At 50.2% G+C, this 15,926-nt stretch overlaps 1 long non-coding RNA gene across 7 annotated transcripts in view; it reads left to right on the forward strand.

Annotated features, from left to right (window-relative positions):
- The window catches only part of LOC308355758, an 83,382-nt gene continuing 67,456 nt past the window's right edge, over positions 1-15,926 (forward strand). For 6 of the 7 annotated variants that reach the window (XR_013967996.1, XR_013967997.1, XR_013967998.1 and 3 more), the window contains exons 1-2: positions 1-95; positions 6,874-7,015. This is a non-coding gene — a long non-coding RNA (uncharacterized lncRNA). The remainder of the gene's footprint in view (positions 96-6,873; positions 7,016-15,926) is intronic. The other variant, XR_013968000.1, reaches the window with a different exon arrangement.

Raw genomic sequence — 15,926 nt, forward strand, 5'->3', positions numbered from 1 at the left:
GAGCGCGGTTTCGCCGGCAGGGAGAGGAGCACACGCGCGCGCACACACGCGGCGGTGTCTCGCGGGGGATGAATGTGCTAATTGGACCCGGGCCGGTGAGTGTGCGCGAGCGGGCGAGCGGGCGAGCGGGCGAGCGGGCGACGGAGAGGGGACGGAGGGAAGGGTGGGAGGGGGCAGGAGAGGAGAGGAGAAGAGAGGGGAGAAGAGGAGGCAGAGGAGAGCAGGGAGGAGCGGAGAGGGGAGCGGAGAGAAAGGAGCGGAGGCGAGAGGAGCGGCGGAGAGGAGGCGAGCGGAGCGGGCGCGGGCGGCCCGGCGAGAGCTCTTTTGCGCCGCGGCGCTTCCCCGGCTCCAATGGTGTATGATTTCCGAGCGCTCCCTCAGCTGAGGGCTCCGCTCCACAACAAGATTTACTTTAAGACACAGCTGAAGGAAACAGGAAGACTGCACGTCACAGTCTGACTGACGTACCCGGCCCCAGCACCCAATCGCGAGGCGCCTTCGGATTCAAGGGGGGATAGCGAGGCAAGAGAACTTGGGAGGAAAAAAAAAAATATATAAAAGGGGTGGGGGTGAGGGGCTGGGAAGAGAGGAGGGGAGAGGGGCCCCGCGCTCCCCCTCCCCCCGCCTCCATCCCCGGCCCCCACACCCGCCCCCGCCCCGCCACCGCTTCGGGGCGACGGGATCGCCGCGCCGGGGCCGGAGCGAGCCATCTGCGGGCGCTGTGCAAAGCGGGCGACGGCGCGAGCGGCGCTCGGCTCACACTAGCTCGTCCAGGACGCAGGTCCTTCCCCCCCCACCCCCCTTCCTTTCCCAGATACGGCTGATCCAGTTCCCCGAGTGGCCGAGCGTGGAGCGGACTTGGGTGGAGGAAGGCACGGAAAAGTATATGGAGAAAAAGTGGGGCTTTAGGGGTGGGGTGGTCTAGGAGGAGGGAGCGGGGTAGCTCAAATCGTTCCACCTTTTAAATAATCATAGATAGTATCAAGAATACATGTCACCCTTGCTTCCTTTTAAAGGCGAGGTGGACAATAAAATACAGGTAGGTTTGGGATTAAAATCATGGGTGCCAGACGTTTCACTTGGGCTCCGCTGCATCTGGGAGCCGACCAGTATTGGCTAGCTTCCAGTTAATCTCCCGTCAAAATTATTAGGAATAGGAGTATTTGCCCTTGGTTATTTGGGTTGTAGAAACAGCAGCCTTTTTTTTTTTTTTGAGGGGGGGGGGAATCTTGCAAACATTACCTCGCAATTACCCCGCACTAACTCACTCACCCCAGAATGACCAAAGAGAGAGGTTTCATATAGGAGTACACAGTTTTGACGCCTGGGTAACAAACTTTGAAGTTTATTAGGTAAGAAATTTCAAACGCTTAAATTTCGGGTTTCAACATGAAACTATAGAAAATTCACTTTGGTTTGACATTTCTTGGATGAAAAATAACCGGCAAGATTTCTTTAGATAATGTGGCTCTCAAAGAGCTCCTTGGGGGTTTGCAACTTACAAATGCTAAAGGGCATTTCTAGCCGCAGCCAGAACGTGTCTTTCACCGGGGACGGTAAACGGCTTTTAATAAAGCAATGGTGTTTATGTCCTAAAGATCCTATAAAAGCCAGGACTTACAAGGGCTGCGAAGCAGAAACATTCATACCTAGTCGATTACACACTCAGTTTTTAGGTAGGATGGGGGCAAGTACTTTTGGTATGTTCCTAGAATTCAGGCAGATCAAAGGTTGAATGACTTTGGGACAACAGAGTGTTTATGAGCTATGTTAAAAGTACACTGGTGGACAACTACCACCATCTTCTGCAACACACACACACACACACACACACACACACACACACACACACCTCTTTCCTAGGACATTTACAAATTCAGCCTCAAATTCATCAGACTGTGAAGAAGTCTTCTCTTTGAATAAGAATAGAGATGATAACATGCCTGAGACTATACCCTGTAGGAAACTTTTGGCACGGGATTCAAACATTGAAAAGAAGGTGAAAAAAATCAAGCTGGCCAGGGTAGGTGTCAGGGATAAGAAAAGAGACTTGCTTGAGCATCCCCAGCCTTCTTTCCTCCCCTTCCACCACCCCCAGACACTCCCTCCACACCATTAGGGAAACCACACAGACGCACACAAACACACCACTCACACTTCCAATGATCGGCTATTGTATCAAGTGTTGTAACCGGGATGTGACAATTTAGGCTGGGAACAGAAATAATCTATCAACGTGCCCATTAGATACAGGATGGAATAATGCTTCTATTGGTTGGGTCCTTTCGAGGTAAGCGGGTGTATTGAGCGAGGAAATGTGCGTTCTGTGAATGGATCAAGGCTACTTCCTTTCTTCTTTTCCGTCCTATTATTTTCTTTAAGTATCCCAGTTTGTACATATGTTAGCGCCAGCCCACAAATAAACCGGTAGGAGTCAAAGATCTATGCCCTCCACACCTTAAAACCATCTGCTCAGTTTGACATTTAAAAGGAAGGAGGGCAGGGAAGGAGGAGGCGGGGGAGGGGGGGAAAACGGAGCCCAGGGACAGAAAAGATTCAGAATCTGGAAGGAAATGGCTTGAACTTTAGCCCACAAGTTATGTCAATTGCACCTAGCGCTCGGATGCACGTTTTGCACACTCTACGCCCCGGAACTGGCGGCGGGAAAAGTTCCCTGCGAACCCCAGGAACCCTTCTGTCACTCCCGGGGGAAGGCAGGCCTGAATGGAAGTCGGGGTAACGCGCTTGGCAGACAAGGAAGCTCCCCCACCCCCCGCCAACGCAGCGGAGGCTCGCGGCTCGCCGCGCTCTGCCGCGGCAGTTCGCAGCCCGCATTAGGGCGCAAGAGCGGCTGGTTGAAATAGGAGCGCGCGCGACGCTGGGCGAGCGAGCTCGGTCCGTAGCCCAGCTCGGTGAGCTACGTACGCGGAGCCCTGTCCTGTCCCCTACCGTCGGGGCGACGTACAGGCCGGGCTCCTGGCAGCCTCTCTTGCCCAAGCTGCGGCGCTCTCCCAGGTCTTGGGCCGCCCAAGAGCAAGGCGTGAGGCCGGAGTCCCCTATCTCCGGCGACTCCCGGTTTGTTTTCTGATAGGGGAGAAGCGATCGGTCAGGTCGGAGCCGAGAAGTCGCCTAGATATTGGCTCCGTCTCTGCAACCGGGGGCCAAGCCTAGGGTCAACCCCTTCCTCCGCCCATTGGCAGCACAACCCCAATAACTTAAAAGTTAACACAAGTTCTGACCGGTCTTCCAACAAATCTCATCCATGCAGACTGCATTTACTTATTTATGGGAAGGGGATCTGCCGTGAGTTCTTAGTCAAACTCTTGCAGTTACCACTTCATGCATCTGGTTCTGGGTTAAACACACTTTGCTTTGACGTTTCTTCTATGTATTTCGGCCCCCCTCCACCGTTCTTTCTTAAAGCCCTTAGACGAAGGAAGGAGGGAAGATGGCACATAAGAAATTTAAAACCTTACAAAGGACCGTCATCAGATCCTAAACAAATCAATTCTGGGAATTTCAACTGGCTCCAGCACAGAGGCCAACGTGGGCGTGGATTTCGGGAGAAAGATGCTGAAGATCCCTACCTGGACACACAAACACACACAAAACCACCCACTCTCCACCACCACCCCCACCACCCTGAAGAGGAGAAGAAAAAGAAAGAAAAACCAAGTCCAGGGTGCAGGCCGGCCTGCTTCCGGCTGTCGAAGGGCAGACTGACCGCCATTCTCTCATCCCCCACCCCCCTCTATCTCCTGTGCCCTGTGTGACGCCAAGCCCAACCTGGATCTGTTCTGAATTGGGGCGCGGGGGGGGGGGTGGGTAAGAAATGCCACAAGATCAGTAGCAAGTAGCAGCTGAGGCGTTTCTCTCTTGGGAACCCCACTGCTTGAAGCCTCCCCAGTGATGTTTGTTTAACCAACAGCTTTCAAAGTAAACAGAGGCCAAGCGCTCCAAAGAAGTTGAAATATAACCCTTGCAAGAATTAGGGGGCCGGAGTGCTGGCGGGAAAAGTAATTTTTTTTTAAAGTAATAAAGCTTCCATTCCAAATAGGGGTCCACCACAATGCCTAAAGGAAACTAGAATTGTCATAAAAATATAAATTCATCGAAAGGATTCATTACAATCAAGTGACCTCCAAGAAAAGCACCCTTCGTCCACACACACACACATACACACACACACCTGTGGGGCTGGTTTTCAGTGAGGGAAGGGGCACACTACTAACTTGATTTTGGGGAAGTGGGCGAAAACAATCGAAGGGAGGTACATTCCCTGCCCGGGAGTAGAAGAGAGTGGGCTTGGAGCCCTGCGCCGCCAACCCTGGCTTTGCCTCAGGCACCGAACTTTCCAATATCAAGATATTAACAGATGGTGGTGAGCACATGGAGGGCTGTTACTTACATAATCCAGCCACTCCGCCCGGCCGCGCGGAGCCGGGCAAGGCGTCCTCCAGGCCGCGCGCGCGCCTCCCGAGGGGTGCTGTTGCCCCCCTCCCCCGAAATAACGTGACTTTCCCCAACCCCGCCCGGCTCTTTGGGGGCCAGGGTTTGGGGAGGTCGTGCTTTCAGAAAAACTATTCGCATCAATCGGGTTGTGCTTTACCTTCCTCGGTCCACAGCAGTAAAGAAGCTGGAGACCCAAGGGCAGAGGGAAGCGGAGGGAACGCTTTCGGGGAGACCCGGACGCTCTCCCTCGGGATCTGGGGGGACCAGGGAGTGGAATGTTCGCAATTTACACCCCTCCTTCTTTGGCTCAGATTAGCGGGTCTTTCCCAGTCCCTGAAATACAAAGGCAGGCTCGGGGGCGCAGCCGAGGGGGAGCGGGGTGGGGTGAGGGTGTGAGTGCGAGGGGACGCCTCTGCACGCGGGGGCGCAGTGGGCAAAGTTACGCGAAGCCGCCGGGCGCCGCGACACTCCCGAGCTTCTGCAGGGTTTCAGGCGCTGCCGGTCGCGCGCGGGGAGTCCCCTCAGGCTGTGCGGCCGCCCGCTGCCTTCGCGGCCCCCGCCGCCTCCCCCGCGGCCCGGTCCCTCCCGGTGTGCCTTGTGTACCTCCGCCCGCGTGTCGGGGGACGCGTGTGTGTGCCGAGCCTCTCCCTGACGGCGCCTCCGGCCGCCGAAACCCGTGAGGAATACGCCTGCGTGGGTTGGAAAAGTTTCGGGTTGGGAGGGAAGCCTGGGAGTCGCCTCTCCTGGGCCCCGGCGGGAGCGGGGCTGCCCGGCCGGCGGCTTCCTCCCGGTCTCCTCCTCCCTCCCGGCCCTTCCTTCCTCGCCGCGGCCCCGCGCGAGGTGTCGCGGCCTCTCGGCCCGGAGTCCGCGAGCGCGAGATGCTGCGGCGGCGGCCGGGCGCTCGGAGCAGAGGGCACGCCCCTCCGGCCGGCTCGGGCCCTCGGGGGTCCCGCTCGCCCCGCCGGGGCCCCGCGGCCCTCGCCTCCTCCGGGGCCGCCGCGGGGCCGGAGCCCTGCTCGGCTGGCCCGTGCTGGGCGCACGCCGGGCGCAGAGGGCAGCCACCTGCTCCCCGCGCCGCGCGGGGCAGGGACCGTCGGACGCAGCCCGGCCTGAGCGGCCCCGCGGCCCAACCCCCGCCCCGCCCGCCGCCCGCCTGTTGCTGCGGGGGCCGTTCTGGCGGCGGCGCGCCCGCACCCGGGTACGCGCTCCACCTGGGCCAGGGGGGCCTCTCCGGGGACTCAAGGAGGGGTGGGGGCTTTTGAAGGGCTGGAAACCTCCCCTCCTGTCCACTCCCTTTCTTTTGTCAATTAATCTAAGGACATTTGGCCGTTACTCCAGCTTTTTGCTTTGGTCTTTCGACTCCAGGGTATGAACTCCCAGGAGGAGTTTTTGGTGGGTTTGGGGGATTTGGGGTGATAGGATTTAAGTTATCCTTCCTGTCCATCTTACTGGGCCTCTATGCAGGAGCGGGTAGAGATAAATAGGTGTGGGCCAGGCCCAGAGAAAGAAGCTCCCAGTTTGGATTTATTTGGGGGGGAGAGAGAGAGAAACTCTGGAAAGTTGCATTTTGTTTAAATTAGAGCAAGACAAAGTTGAAAGCCAGATTTCTCTAATTTTTCTGGTGATATTTCTTTTATGAAGTATCTAAGTGTCTGTTTGTCATCATTTTAAGATCAAAAGGAAAATCCATATGCTGCAGAGTTTTTCAAAATTGCTATTTAAATATGTTTTAAATGTTTTATCCAACGTGGAGATGGCTGCTCGAGGCAAGAGGGGTGACAGGGATAGTGGGTTGGTTTGATGTGGAGCAGTGGTTCCCAAGAGTGGGAAGTAATCAAGAATCGCCAAGGGAGCTTTTCAAAAAACAAAGATTTCTGAGCCCATCCCAGCTAGGCAATCAGTGGGAGGACCTGGGCATCTGGGGGGTCATGCTGTGTTTCCAATTACTGCTCAGTTACTGATTCTGCAACCTTAGGTGTGTTACTTAATCTATCTGAGCCTCAGTTCTTTTCATCTGTTAAGTGGGGATAATATCCAGCTTACAGAGTTATAGAGAGTAAAATTGTTCAGCCTATGACTGGTGCTAAGGGAACCTATTTTCTCTACAAGTCTGTGCTCTGCACACGTGCACTGATCTCACTGATCTTTTCTCCTTTTATACAGAACCCCCCCCCCCAATATTTTGATGAAGCTCACTGGAGGGTTATTTGATAGGTACACATAGGCACATTTTAGCATATGCTTAGCTGCAACTTTGAGCCATTTCTGTGTACACCTCTCACCTTTTAGGGCATAAACAGTAGAATTAGTGCATGTTTGGAAGCTAGGCTCTCTGCTCTTGGACTTAGACCTGTCCATCCTGGCAGACAGGAATCATTCAGTGATCTGAAGTCTGCTCCTCTCACCTTCCCTGCTTTATAGGTGGCAGACGTTTCCTACGGAAGCTGCCCATCAGACCGATGAAACCACAAGACAAAAAGTTCTGTTCAAGAAGGGAACGACAAGAAGGGAAAAAAGGTCAACACTCCTAAGTAAAAAAAAAGACAAATGTGTATCATCTATGGTATGTTTTCACATGTCTGATGAGCAATTCCCCCAAATCTGTGTAAGGTAAACTACATCCCTTCCTAAATTATTTTCAAACCAAGGAACACAAGCACACCCCAACATCCTTACGAGGGGGCCCAGCCAAAGATTGCTGCAAGAAGGCAAAGAAAGGTAGGTGGGAAGATGTCATCCCCGGCTGTGTTTCTGCAGTAGTGTGAGAGGAGGAAAGCCAGAGAAGGGGAATGGGCTGAATGAGCAGAGAAACATCAAGAAGGGTGACAGTTTTAGAACTGGAGATGGCTGTGAGTAGCTGATTATACATCCCCAAAAAGGTATTTGCTGGTACCCTCCAAAAGCTTGAGATAAGTAATCAGGGTGTTTCCTGGGCCGGGATAAGGGACAGATGGCCAGCTTGGGGCATCTGTGGGCCCAGTCCCTAGTGAATGACCCCAGGGGTTGGGAGGAGGCACTCTCTGAGTGACAGGGAGTTCAAGCATCACCCCTAGATGCCTGTCTTCCTAGGGTTTGTGGATATCTCTGGGCAAATGTGGAAGATTCGTGCTCTCTGGACCTCAGGGAAATGGCTGTGACTCTAGGGGACAAAACAAAGAACCTCAAGACAACCACAGAGAAACACACATCTGGGGCCAAGCTGTAGGGAGGCAGGTGACACTGACTTCTTACTCCCTGGGTACTAGGAGCCCTTTGGCCTGTACTTGAGATCCTGGTGGAGAGGTGGGGGGAGGAGGGGGCAAGGGGCAGAGGCTGAGGGGGTATAGTGTGGGGTGATGGGCAGAGTTTAGAGGGGTGAGTGGGGGGAAGGTGAGGGTGGGAGGGGGGTGGTTGGGGATAAGGAGAGAATGTAGGTGTATGCACTGCAGAGCCCAAGTTGGAGAGGTCCTGGGGTTCAGGGGAGTGCCGTTAAGGGGAGAGAGCAGTGGGTTGGGGGGGTGCATGTGACTGGAAAGAGGCAAGGAGCACCAGTTCCCCTGCAAGGCGGCTCACTGAGACCTGAATGGTGCATGGAAGTGTGTCTGGAGGGCCAAAGGGGAGGCAGCAGAAAAGGTCTGGAGGCCAAGTGTGACCTTTGCTCAAGGGAGGATGAAAGGCACAGCGAGGCTTCCTCAGGCCCTTGCTAGTCCACTGAGACTTAGGAACCCCCTGGCTGGCTGGACAGGGAAGCCCCGGGACCCTGCTTCAAGGCTGACTCAGGCCAGGTGCGGCACCCTGGGGCCTCCCCCTGGGGGTGTGGGAGCTGGCAGGTGCACAGTGGGGGCACCCTGCTCCCTGCTCCCTTTTCCCTCTGTAGGCACAGCCCTTTGCCCCCAGCAGGGCCTCCCTTCCTGGGCCCCCATTCCTACTGTAGGCCTAGTGTTGCTCCCCCTGCCCCAGGTTCCCCTGGGCCTTCTCCTTTCCCGCACAGATAAAGCACTCTCACCCCCGCATCTCCTCCATGCTAATCTGGTGGTAGTGCCTGGGAGGAGCACACAGAGGGCAGGAGGGGGTGCATAACCCAAAGTGGACTCCAAGAAAATGGAATAACACAATTCAACAGACAGCTGATGTTCACAACGCCGTGCTAAGAACGGCAGTTGGTGACCCCGTTGAGGGAGCAGAGTTTGGGGTTTGGGGTGTTAGTCAACATGGGTGGATAGCTCTATGTTTGAATTAGTTCAGTTTCTGAAACTTAGGAGCATGAGTCTGGAAGATTCTGGATGAGGGGCAAAAGTGTCCACACCTTCTCCTCTCTGTACCCCATGGTGTTTGAATGAAAATTCAGGAAGAGGCAAATAGACGTAGTAATAAGCAATGATGGACAATTCAGCATTTCTGGAGCACTTCCAGTGTTATAACTGGGCCAGAGGCTCTACACCACGCTGCCATTTTTAAATTCTAAAATCCCGTCGATGGTGAGCCACACTCTCAATTTAAAGATGGCCTTTGCGAGAAAAAACAAAACATGATGACCCTGAAATGTACCAGGGATTGTAAGACACACTGATTTCAGGAACATAATACAGTAAGAAAAAGTGAGACTTCGAAGGGAAGAAACAAAGTATATTAAGTGTAGTTCTCTCAACGGCCCTGCAAAATTATCCCCACTGTACGGATGAATAGACTGAGGCTGGGGAAGGTTTCACCACTTGCTCAAGGCCACAAAGCCGGCAATTCGCAGTCGGAATTAGCACCCAGGTTTGCCTGCGGTCGGTCAGAGCTGCAACAGTTTCTCCCAGGGCACGTGACCTCGGCAAGACTGGGCTTTGTCAGCTTTTTCTAGCCCCAGTTCCACATCTCGACCCTTTTACCATCAAGGCCCCCTCCCCCACCCTCTAAGCTATGGAGATTTCCATGAGGAGCAAGTAATTCATTGGGGAGAAAAGGTACAAAATAGTCAAATGACATTCTTCAGATTCAAATAGAGTCTTTAAAAGGGTAAAAACCATGCATGCCAGGTTTTGCCGTGCACTGCAGGAAGTCGATGAATTCAAGGATCCCTGTATTGCTGAAAATAGAATTGTAAAAAATAAAAGGGGTGGGGGGAGAAAGTGAACGAAACTAATCCTATTAAACGTGGTAGCATGTTTTTGTGGCACGCAGGGAGAGATTAAGCACAGGAAAGGGGATAAGTACTGCTTCAGTTTCACTAAACTAATGTGACAACTTGTCATTGGAAATCTTTGCAGCTTGTTAGTAGATGACTAGCTGATTCAGAAGTGTTTTCTATCATTCCCTTTGTGTCTCCCGTGAGGTTTTTTTTTTTTAATTTTCTTTCTTTTCCTGTTTCTTTCTTACCCACGCTGCTCTATTTTGCTTTTTAATCCTTCGTGTCTCCTTCAAGTCAAAACATTTAGCTTGCTCTAATCAAGATTTGGTTTTGAAGATGCCCTTTGACCTCCAGGGGCCCAGAGAAGCCCCTGAGGGGACTGCCCTCCATCCCCAGCCCAGGGTAGGTCAGTCCTGTGGGTGGAAAACACAGGCTTCCGGGGAAACACTCTCATTTCGAAGATTTTATTTTTCAACCGTCCTCCCCGTTTCCACTTTCTCCTTTAGTTCTTTCTTGTTTTACCCTTTTATCCTCTCCCATTTGCCTTTCGTTTCCAGGCTTCTGATTTTTTCTTTCCCTCCCTTTCCCTTTCTCCGCTCTTTTCTAACTCTCTTTCCTCACCTGCTCGCTTTTCTCCACCTGCTCTTTTATCCCTTTCTTAGAATTTCTTTTCCCTTTTCAACACACCCCAATAACTCTCTTATTCGAGAGATCGAATCGAACAGATAAGACTGTAGGATTCCAAGAGGAAAGTTGTGAATCCTTCACCGTGGTTTCCACAGTGAAGTCACTGCTGCTCGAGGGGGCCGTGTCATGGGGAGGAGGGTGTCCAGGGCGCATCCCAGATGGGCCCCGTGGGGGGAACAAAAGGCTGATCGCAATCGAAAGGAAGCCAGACTTTTAGGCTCGGTCACTGCCTTTCCAAAGCAGGTGTTTAGCATGTTTGGAAATGTGGCTGACCGGCCCTCTCTCTCTTGCTTTGGCACGGCTCTCTCCCACCTTCCTCCTCCCTCCCCCGCTCCAACTTTCCCCACTGGCTTACCACCAGAGGCGAGATGTTGAGTCAATGGAAAAACAACATTCGCCAACATTAAAGGGAGACTGTTTGGAAAAGGAAGGCCCTGCTGAGGTGCAGAGGAAGTCTGTGCATTAACACGGGCCACCTCTTATCTGGGGCAGCTGGGCCCGAGCTGCCTGGGCTGATCCCCGGGCTTTGCCAAGAGGCCTTCAGCAGAGAGGACAGGCTGCCTTGCAGGCTGGGGGACTGATCCTCATCCAGGACCCGAGCATCCCAGCATTTTAGAGACAAAAAGGCCTTGCTTTTCTCCCAGAGGCTTCACGGGGAAACCTGCCCCAATAAGCAAAGTCTTGCAAAAAAAAAATAAATAAATAAATAAATAAAATAAAATAATAATAATAAAATAAAAGGCAGCAGTTCTCAGGGCTTTTGTCCCTGGACTTAGACCCAGGCCCTCTCATTTCCAGTCCTTTGCAAGACTCCCAAGCACTGTAAGGACTGGCCATTCTGATCTGAATGTGATTTATGGGGAAAAACAAGCTAAAGTGACCCAAAGGAGAATTAAGAAAGAAACAACAACAAACATACAAAAACACGTGGGTAAGTGGGTAAGGGCGCACTGGCTCTAAATTGCTTACCGTTAAGTCTTGAGCCGGGTCCCGATGGAAAGATAAGGGCAATCCTTAATCAGTCAATAATTAACCGAAGCTCCATTAATGGTCCAGTCAACCAAATCCTGTTGACACCTTCAGAACCCTGCTTCAGTGGGAGGGTTAGGTGGAACCTTTTGACAGACCCCACTCATGGATCGCCCGAAGAGGGGTAAAGGTAGGCCTGGACCTGCCGGAGAAATCTTTTGGTTAATTTCTGCAGATTTCACTTTTCACTGCCCCCCTCTCTCCACCAGGATCTCAAGCACAGGCCACAGTGCTCCTTCTGTGTTGTGCATAAAACAGTTTGGAGATCCATTCTGGTTCCAGGTCAGTTTGAAGCAAATCCCAGATGTGATCTGCTCGTGGCTACCCCAGTTTTCCTAGAGGACCATATCTTTTCTTCCCTGCTTTGCTCATCATAGTAATTTGCTCATTTTTGTAGTTTATTCCCAGTGTCTGTAGGTATTTTCTATTCTTAGTTTCTCAATGTCCACATTTCTTCAATTTGTGATAAAAGCAAAAATGCCTCTGAAGTGATCAGCAACCAGATAGCCCTACCAAAGCATGAAAATAATTTTCGAGTTTTAAATAAGTAGAAGATGAAAAGACTAATAAATATTGATTTTTGTCTTTCTGGTAGATCATGTTCTTTTCACTTCCGACAGAAGCAAATTTTTAGGAGAGGCTTAAGTCGTAAATGTTTTTTTTTTTTTTTTAAGATTTTATTTATTTATTTGACAGAGATCACAAGTAGGCAAAGAGGCGGTGGGGGGGGGGGCGGTGGACGGACGCAGGCTCCCCGCTGAGCAGAGAGCCTGATGCGGGGCTGGATCATAGGACCCTGGGATCATGACCTGAGCTGAAAGCAGAGGCCTTAACCCACTGAACCACCCAGGCGCCCCCCGAAAATGGTTTTTAATTTCATTTTTTTTGTTTTTGCTTTGCTTTGTTCTATACAGCATCTAGTGTGTTTTGAGGCACTTTTAGTTACACTAATAGATGAGAAAAAAATCAGCGTATTAAGTGTGGTTTGAATTTTTCCTAAACTTAAGCTGTAGGTAATGACTAGGTGCCAGTCCTTGAACTTTTCTCCTAATTTTGTCTATTCAAGCCATTTAAGAAATCTGTTCTTTTAGACATGGTGGGGGGAAATGGAGTATAAGAATGTGGCTTGATAATGAATCCATCTCCATCCCCAAAATAACAAAAACTGAATGTTTGGCTACTAAGGTATCAGTGATGTTATTCCTACATTGTCAAAGATGGTTCATCCATTTACACTTCTGCTGGTTCCCCGCTCAGCCTCTGTCATCACCAACACATCATTCTCCTCTCCTAATAGAACTCAGTAGTCTGGGTGCTCAATTAATCGTTGGCTGCTTGGGGGAGTTGCCAATGAGTGGAAATTCTGCCAATGATCTGTGACACCCTTTTCAACAAACATTAATTGAATGACATTTCTTTTTTCCCCAAACCATCCATCTGTCCTTTCTTATGCAACTTCTGAGTTTCAAAAGGGTAGAAAGCAAGCTTTCTTTTGGTCACACATTTGGCCCAAGAGGGCAACTATGAATTTAAAAAAAATGTAAGCAAACTACAGCCTAATAAATAAGCCTATGAGATTCATCTTTTTTTTTTTTAAGATTTTATTTATTTATTTGACAGACAGAGATCACAAGTAGGCAGAGAGACAGGCAGAGAGAGAAAGGGAAGCAGGCTCCCCGCTGAGCAGAGAGCCAGATGTGGGGCTTGATCCCAGGACCCTGAGATCATGACCTGAGCTGAAGGCAGAGGCTTAACCCACTGAGCCACCCAGGCACCCTCAAGATTCATCATCTTGAAGCAACATGTTAAATATAAAACCAATTAGACCCAGCCTTCTTTTCTGTTTGCCCATTAAAATTTCTTGCTCTCATGAAGGCAGTTAGTAAATGGCTAGATTCAATGTTGCTGTGATCATTTGGGGGTACAAGTGGAATGGGAAAGGTAAGAAGAAAAACAGAACTTTTTTTTTTTTCAAAACTGGTCACTAAATTTGTAGGTAAACAAATCTAGGACCCAGTTTTCTTGGGGTTTATGTTAACTTTTGATGGTTTTATAATATGGAAAAGTATTATCTTGCCTGTAAGAATGCTGTTAAGTAAAGCAGAGGACGTAAATTAAGTTGCTGTGTGGTCATGTTGCTTGGATATTAAAATGAGATTTTAAAGAATGAAACTGGAGTCTATTTTTCAACAGGTGGGAAGGCATTTATAATTACACTAATAATTTTTGAGTATCATATTAATGAAGATAGGGAGACATAGACCTTGACATCAGCATGTTGAGTTACATTCACTGTGAAAAAAAAAATGTTGTTTACCCCTCGAGAATTTCTTAAGAAAAAGAAAAATCAATCTCCATCAATGAGCAATATTTTTCTCCCCAAGGGATATTGATTTGAACATTGACTTCACAATGGGTGAGTTATTTCCCTCAGACCCCCTATTATGAATTGTTCAGTGACATGTCTTTTATGAGCTAATAAACATGTTGTTTCTAGTGTAGCAATCTCGTCGTGGAGATTCCAACTTCTGAGTTGTGATTGGTTGGGAATAGTTCAGCTTTTGTATGTGAAGTATTTCTACAGGGTATATTCCAAGTTTAAAAAACAATATCTCTCCTCTTCCTTTTTAAATGAAATACAGCTCTTTCTATACTTCTGAGGGAAAAATCAGGGGGCAGTGAATAATTCCCTTTGCTGTTTGCTCCTCAACCACGCGTCCTCTCAGCTTGTGCGTGGACCCATGACTCATGCGTAGTCATACACATGTCTTCATGATTCCCTTTTCTCTCTTTATGTCATGGCACAATATTGGCATCTCTAATTTTGAAAATAAGCCAGATTTTCAATTTACCAGAGAAACCAGTACGTAAAGGAACATTGTGGTGGGTGGAAGCAGGGGAAAAGATAGGTGGTGTTGAATTTTTGTCAACATGAACGCTCATTCTTCAATTTATCTGTTAGGATGTGCGTATAATGTATTTTCTTAATGAGCTTCTTAAAGGGCGAATTTAGAATTTATATTAGATCGCCTTTGGGTTTATTCATCCATCCGTTTATTCTTGAACAAATATTAATTTACCGCCACATCCTGTGCCAAACACCGTGCTCAGCATTGATGATAATGATAAGTAAGACCCATCTGAGGCAGTCACAGGGTGGCTGGGAAGACATTAGGTCAGAGAGTTATGAATACATGTTGACACGAAACACTTTAGGAGCCCCGAGGCTTAGCTTCAGGGAAGCGGGGAGTATCAAGAAAACCTTCAGGGAGAAGGTGAGCATAAGCCCAGTTAATTAATCAGACCATGGGCTGAGGAGAGGAACAGAAGTGCGTTCCCTGTTGCACCGTGAGAGAAATCCTAAGCAAGTTGCCATACCTCTCTGAGCCTTAGTTTCCTTGTCTGCCAACTGGGCGTAATGATACTTGCCTCACGAGATTGTTGTGGAGGTTAAATGAGAATGCGTGAAAAGCTTCGACACTGTGCACAAAGTAGGCACTCCACAAATGTTTGCGGCAGAGCTATAAGGGAATGATGTCACAACGCACTCTAATATTAATCCAACAAATATTTATTGGGCACCGATCGGGCGTGTCATGTCCTGGTGCTGGGTCCCAGGTGAGACCCCATGATGGTGGAGTGAGGGATGGGATGACAGGCAGCGCGTGCGTGTCACTGAGGAGACGCACTGCTTCTGTGCTTGGCGACCTGGACGTGGGCTCTTGCTGTGGGGTTCAGAGCCCCCGGGGGAGGCCTGGTGGAGGAAGAGGAGCCAACGTTTGTCCTGCCAGACCAGGAAGGGCCAGATGTGGCTGTGGTGGCCTCAACACAGGCAAAGGACAGGCAGACTTATTCTTGTGTGATTCCTCAGTTTCCTTTAGTTTTCTTGGGTGCCCACTGGCTTTCTGTAGCTAGATTACGGTCTCTTAAAAACCAAAACAAACCAAATCAAGACCCCCATCTGTTAGCTGTGGCCTGTTATAATGTGGCACCTCTGGTATACACCCAGGAGACATGACTATGTCTTCATACTTCCCTCTTCCAAGCATGCTGGAAATTCTAGTTGTTTCTTACGCCCAGTTTCAGAGGCCTCAGATTTAAATGCTTGCTTTTGTGCTTCTTAAAGAGATTCATGAATTGGGAATTGTGATCATGTCACTGCCTAAAACTCTCCGCACTGCTCTTAGGATAAAGTCCAAAATCCTGAATGTGCCTGACAAGACTTTGCATAACCTGGCTCCTGTCCTGGGATCCCGCCTCATCTCCTGGAACTGCCCGTCCTCCCCGCGACTCCGCGGCCCCGGCCTTGCTCCGGCTCCTTCGCGGCGGCCCGCCAGCGCCCTTGTACAGGCAACTGCCCATGCGCGTGCGCACAAGGTCTCCCCAACCCCTCCTCCGGGACCGACTCCCCACCTTAGGGGCCTACTTCAAAGGATTTGCTCAGGAAGGGCCTCCCTCATTTCCTAGGTTAGGCACGTGAATGATACAGGCTCATATCAGCTAGAGTTTTCTTTTATCCTGCTCACCATAATTGCAATAAATTATTACAACGTAAGCTTTATTTATCCAACAAATATTCCTTGAGCCCTTGATGTGGCCTAGATGTTGGGAATGCCACACAGAAAGACAGAGTCTCTGTCCGTGGAGCTCATGAGCGAGACAGTGA

This window comes from Martes martes (genome assembly GCF_963455335.1).
Source record: "Martes martes genome assembly, chromosome: 15".
In the NCBI taxonomy this organism is placed as follows: domain Eukaryota; kingdom Metazoa; phylum Chordata; class Mammalia; order Carnivora; family Mustelidae; genus Martes; species Martes martes.